We start from the raw sequence: 6,000 nt of genomic DNA, 5'->3' as shown, positions 1-6,000 counted from the left end.
ATACATATATAATTATATATTAATTATATTAATATATAATATAATTAATATATTATATATTATATATATTAATATAATTAATATATAAAATATATAATTATATATTTTATATATTATATATAATATATATATATTTTCATGGAAAGACTCTCTTTCTTACTTTCTGCCAGGAAGCGTTTCCAGATCCCATACCATATCCTTCTTGCTAAGGCTAAAATCCACTCCTGAAGAGCACGTGCTCTCCAGCGTTACTCTTTGCAAAATATCAGGAACTCATTTACTAAGGAGATTAGAAAAACATTAAAATTGCTCAGACAACTAAAGCAGGCTGTAAGGGTAACAAACAGAGAGGTATGTTTCAGATAAGAAAGGGTGTGTATGTGCACTTTCCTGAATGTGTCTGAAGTCCCTTTTTTAATTGTAATTGATAAACAAAAGGAGAAAAAGCAACTCAACGTGCAAGACAAACTAGAACACAATAAGAAGAATATTAATTACAGGAGAGAATTAGGGACAATTGTATTTCTAAACTCCTTCTCTAACCTACCTCATCTGTCCCAGCAGATTTCAGTTCTAACCTGGCCTAAGTGTGTTCTTTTCTTTGAGCCTCAATTTCCTCATATGTAAAATGAGGATATTGATAGCTACCTTATAGGGTAATTGTAACGATTACATAATATATATTAGGAAAGTGCTTAGAAAAGTGAAGATAACACAGTAAGTTCTCAATATACATAAAGGGGGTAATGATACCACTACGGATTTGGTTTTCTTTTTAAAAGAAAACTGACAGTGAGGTAAGGCTGTGGACCTTTGAGCACTGATGAGCTCTTCAGGCAGAAGCTGTGCTGACTCATCTAAAAATAGGCTACTGACGGCACCATGGCTCATGCCTGTAATGCCGGCACTTTGGGAGGCTGAGGTGGGTGGATCACTTGAGGTCAGGAGTTCAAGACCAGCCTGGCCACCAAGGCGAAACCCTGTCTCTACTAAAAATACAAAAATTAGCTGGGTGTGGTGGCGGGTGCCTGTAATCTCAGCCACTCGGGAGGCTGAGGCAGGAAAATCGCTTGAAACTGGGAGGTGGAGGTTGCAGTGAGGTGAGATCACAGCACTGCACTCCAGTATGGATGACAGAGTAAGACTCTGTCTCAAAATAAATAAATAAATAAATAACAGGCTACTTATGTGACCAGTGTGCCAGATATTTCTAGTTACATCTCAGTTGTGTGTTTGTGTGTGTGTGTGTGTGTGTGACACAGTTTCCCTCTTGTTGCCCAGGCTGGAGTACAGTGGCGTGATCTTGGCTCACTGCAACCTCCACCTCCCAAGTTCAAGCAATTCTCCTGCCTCAGCCTCTCAAGTAGCTGGGACTACAGGCATGCACCACCATGCCCGTCTAATTTTGTATTTTTAGTGGAGACGAGGTTTCACCATGTTGGCCAGACCGGTCTCGGACTCTTGACCTCAGGTGATCCACCCTCCTCAGCCTCCCAAAGTGCTGGGATTACAGGCGTGAGCCACCACACCCTGCCTCAATTCTGTTTCTACAAACAAGGAAAACCTCTAATAGTTTGAAGAATGCTATGAATAACTGCATGCTTACTTTAGGAGTCACATTTGGAAACAGAGCCAAACATAATCAACATCTCAGAAACGACATTCAGGCAGCATATAAAGACTCCTGGAATGATTAAATTACCACTTACGACGTTAAAAATTTCCTTCAGTGAATTAGTCAACATAAAGACACCCATTTTCTTATAAGTTCCACATTTACTATCTGACTTACAGTTTATTTTCTTCGAAATAATTCCTAGTGTATACAGGACATTGAAATATTTCCCCTAGATTTATTCAAAGCTTCCAAGTCACTTAAAACCAACTGTTTATGGCCAGGTGCGGTGGCTCATGCCTGTAATCCCAGAACTTTGGGGGACAAAGGCGTGTAGATCATGAGGTCAGGAGTTCAAGACCAGCTGGACCAACATGGTGAAACCCCATCTCTACTAAAAATACAAAAATTAGCCATGCGCAGTGGCACACACCTGTAATCTCGGCTACTCAGGAGGCTGAGGAGAGGAGAATCACTTGAGCCCATGAGGTGGAGGTTGCAGTAAGCCGAGATCGTGCCATTGCACTCTAGCCTAGAAGACAGGGTGAGACTCTGTTTCAAAACAAGAACAAAAACAAAAACAAACAAACAAACAAAAAACAGGCTGGGTGTGGCGGCTCATGCCTGTAATCCCCGCATTTTTGGAAGGCCGAGGTGGGTGGATCACGAGGTAAAGAGTTTGAGACCAGCTTGGCCAGCATGGTGAAACCCCGTCGCTACTAAAAATACAAAAAATTAGCCAGGTGTGGTGGCGCGTGCCTGTAGTCCTAGCTACTTGGGAGGCTGAGGCAGGAGAATTGCTTGAACTCAAGAGGAGGAGGTTGCAGTGTGCCGAGATCCAGCCACTGTACTCCAGCCTGGGCGACAGAGCAAGATTCTGTCTCCAAAACAAAACAAAACAAAACAAAACAAAACAAAACAAAACCCCCAGCTGTTTAATGTATATTTTCTTGGCAAATGAGAGGTACCTGTAAAAGATAAGTTTAGCTAGTGGACCATAGAATGTTTATTTCATAATATCAAATACTTAGTTCTGTCCAAATTGTCATTGGTATATATACTTTCACCATGCTTAGGTAGACATATAATAGCAAACTTAAATTCAGGGAACATCTCACAAACATAGGAAACTCTCATTGAAATTACTTGTTATTATTGTGGAAGTTTCCTACTCAATAATCCAAAGTAGAAGGGAAATAACGTAGCAGAAATAAACTTGGATTTCTCTTTCAAAACCTTAAGCAAGAATATCTTAAGAAAAATGTTGGTAACATTTTCTAAAACCTGTGTAAGTGTGAAGGTGTCATGTGTTTGTCTATGTGCACGTGTCTCTTTTATAATGCAAAAATCCTTGGGTCAAGATAGCAAGAATGTATTTTTATTCAAAAGAACAGTCCCTGAGTGCCAGAGATTGTGCTAAGTCCCAGAGTTAGAAAGAGAAACCAGAACTAAGCCTGTCCTCAAAGAACTCAACCAACTAGTAAAAAGTTGGCTAGAAGTGACACTAGAAAGTGTTCAAATGTACTTCTATAGAGGTTGAACATTTCAATTACAGTTAAGAACATTTCAATTCAAGAACATTTCAATTAAGCTGGGATACTTTTGTGAATGAAGGGAGTGTTTACTTATAGTTATGTACAAACAATAGGCATAAATTGGGGATGTCCCAGGTAAACCTGAGTATATGATTGGTCACCCAAGTTACTTGCAAATTTCCATTGACATACAGAAGGGGAAATACTCAACTCTTGTCAGTAGAGTGGGAGGTAGGTGTGGTGGTTGAAGAGATTAGGAAGGAATTCAAGAAGCATATAATATCTAGCCATCTGCTGACATTACTTTATTAATTAATTCATTCCAAAGTATTTATTTAGTGCCAACTATGCACCAGGCAACATGTTAGAGGCTGAGGATATAAAATAAGATGGGGACTCTAATCTCAAGGAGCTTATAATGATGTGTTGAGGAATGGGGAGACAGACAATAATCAAATAATGATATAATTCATAATTATAAACTGGGTAAATGATTAAGCATTAAAAAGTATAGGGAGCTATGAGTTGAGCCTTAAAGGAAAGAGTTAAAATTTGCTGGGCAGAGAAGAATTTTTCAGATTACAAGTATATGAAGATTAATATGATATAGTGCCTTAGTCAACACCTCATGCCTAATATTATTGGCAAGGAGTGATAAATGAAAGCATTGAAGATGGTGAAAGCAAAATAGTCACATTTGCTCAAAAAAAGAAGGTGAGTGGGGAGAAAAGTTTCAAAGATGATGTTTTAGTTTATGACATGTGTTGAAAGGGGGTGTTGGCTGGGCATGGTGGTTCATGTCTATGATCCCAGCACTTTGGAAGGCCAAGGCAGGAGGATCGCTTGAGCCCAGGATTTGAGACCAGCCTGGGCAACATGTGCTGAAACCTCGTCTCTACAAAAAATACAAAAATTAGTCAGGCATGGTGGCCTAGGCGTGCAGTCCCAGCTACTCTGGAGGGTGAGGTGGGAGAATGGCTTGAGCCCTGGAGGCAGAGGTTACAGTAAGCAAAGAGGGCATCACTGCACTCCAGCCTGGGTGACAGAACCAGACCCTGTCTTAAGAACAACAAAAAAATAGAGTCATTATCTTTTGTTGTTACTGTTTGAAAAAATCCACAAATGAATGCTTTAAAGACTGGCATACTTTGGAAAATCACATTACTCAGATGAAATTATAGAACTGGATGTAATTTGTTTTAAGAAACTAAGAGCTTTGTCACCAGATAGCCATGTGTTGAAGATACAGAGCTTGCCTATAACTTGTTTAAGAATATGATTAAGCAAATGATTGCAAACTTGCATCTGAATCTAAAGAAAGCAGAGAAACATATGCAGCCAAAATCTGCTACAAGTGACCTCAAGGAGGAATTCCCACCAAGAAAAAAAGATCAAAGTCTTCTACTTTCTTCTCTCTCCCACTAATATTTTTTATTTTGAAATGCAATTTATTCAGTTTGCATTTGCACAGAGAAATTTTCCAAGATTAGTCATCAGGTTCTACTATAAACTTTACTTCATCTTTTCCAGAATCTGCCAAATGACATCCCACATAGAGACAGAAATATCTGGCCATTTCTACCAAGTCAAAACCTTTGGAAATGTTCAAGAAAGCCCATTAACCACATAGAACAGATTTACCCAGCAGAAATCCTGTCAAGGATAAAATAGTAAATTCTCAATTATCTGCAGGTGGCCAAGTCACTTGTTATTGAGTTTTGTGAATGCATGCTTTGATAGAGACTAAGGGATACCTACTAAGACAGCTGCCCTTCCCACTGACTTCTAGCAATTTTGTTTTTCATAAAAGACATCCTCAAAGAAAATATACATATCAAAAATTATCTGCTGTGTAGGATTTCTTGTGGGGCCCAGACAATTAAGAAATGACTATAGTTCAATCATCATAAGAATACTAAGCTTTTTTTTTCTTTGTTTCTTCTCTGAATTGGACCACTGTTTCCAGAATTACTTTTTTTGACTTTTATTTTAAGTACAGGGGTACATGTGCAGGTTTGTTACATAAGTAAACTTGTATCATGGGGATTAGTTGTACAGATTATTTCGTCACCCAGGTGTTAAGCCCAGTGCTCATTAGAAATTTTTCCTGATCCTCTTCCTCCTCCCATTCTCCTCCCTCTGTTAGGCCCCAGTGTGTGTTGTTCCCATCTATATGTCCTCAAAGACCTAAAGAGAGAAATACTATTTGACCCAGCAATCTTGTTACTGTGTACATACCTAAAGGATAGAAATCATTATAAAGACACTGGCACATGTATGTTCATTGCAGCACTATTCACAATAGCAAAAACATTCAACCTAAATGCCCATCAGTACTAGACTGGATAAAGAAAATGTGGTACATATACACCATAGAATTCTATGCAGCCATAAAAAAGAATGAGATCATGTCCTTTGTAGGGACATGAATGGAGCTGGAGGCCATTATCCTTAGCAAACTAACAGGAACTGAAAAGCAAATACTGCATGTTCTCACTTATAAGTAGTACCTAAAGGATGAGAACACATATAATTAGCTTTTAAGAGAACAAATTCAAATCTGTATTGTATCAAACCAACCATCACATTTTACTTAATGGCAAATAAAGTAAGTTTTAAAACTTCAATAACAGTAATAACATATGAACAATCATTTACATTTGCATCACATCTCAGAGTTGCCTAAGTGCATTCACATTTATGCTATCAATAGAACCACATCATTACCTACACAATCCAGTTTTGAGATGTTATGACTAATGTAGCCTATCTCCATCCCGTGTCAAGCACATCAGCTAAAGAAGTTACACAAATCCCAGAGAGAACTATAAAGTAAAGCCTTTCTCAGAT

General features: G+C 38.5%; 1 protein-coding gene across 3 annotated transcripts in view; it reads right to left on the bottom strand.

The window, feature by feature from the left end:
* Positions 1 to 6,000, bottom strand: part of ZC3H12B (zinc finger CCCH-type containing 12B) — a 504,463-nt gene that overhangs the window by 14,821 nt on the left and 483,642 nt on the right. The window lies entirely within an intron of this gene.

This window comes from Sapajus apella, unplaced genomic scaffold (genome assembly GCF_009761245.1).
Source record: "Sapajus apella isolate SASKATOON/1434 unplaced genomic scaffold, GSC_monkey_1.0 scaffold91, whole genome shotgun sequence".
In the NCBI taxonomy this organism is placed as follows: domain Eukaryota; kingdom Metazoa; phylum Chordata; class Mammalia; order Primates; family Cebidae; genus Sapajus; species Sapajus apella.
Note: the sequence above shows the minus strand (reverse complement) of the source record. Positions and strands in the feature narration are given on the sequence as shown.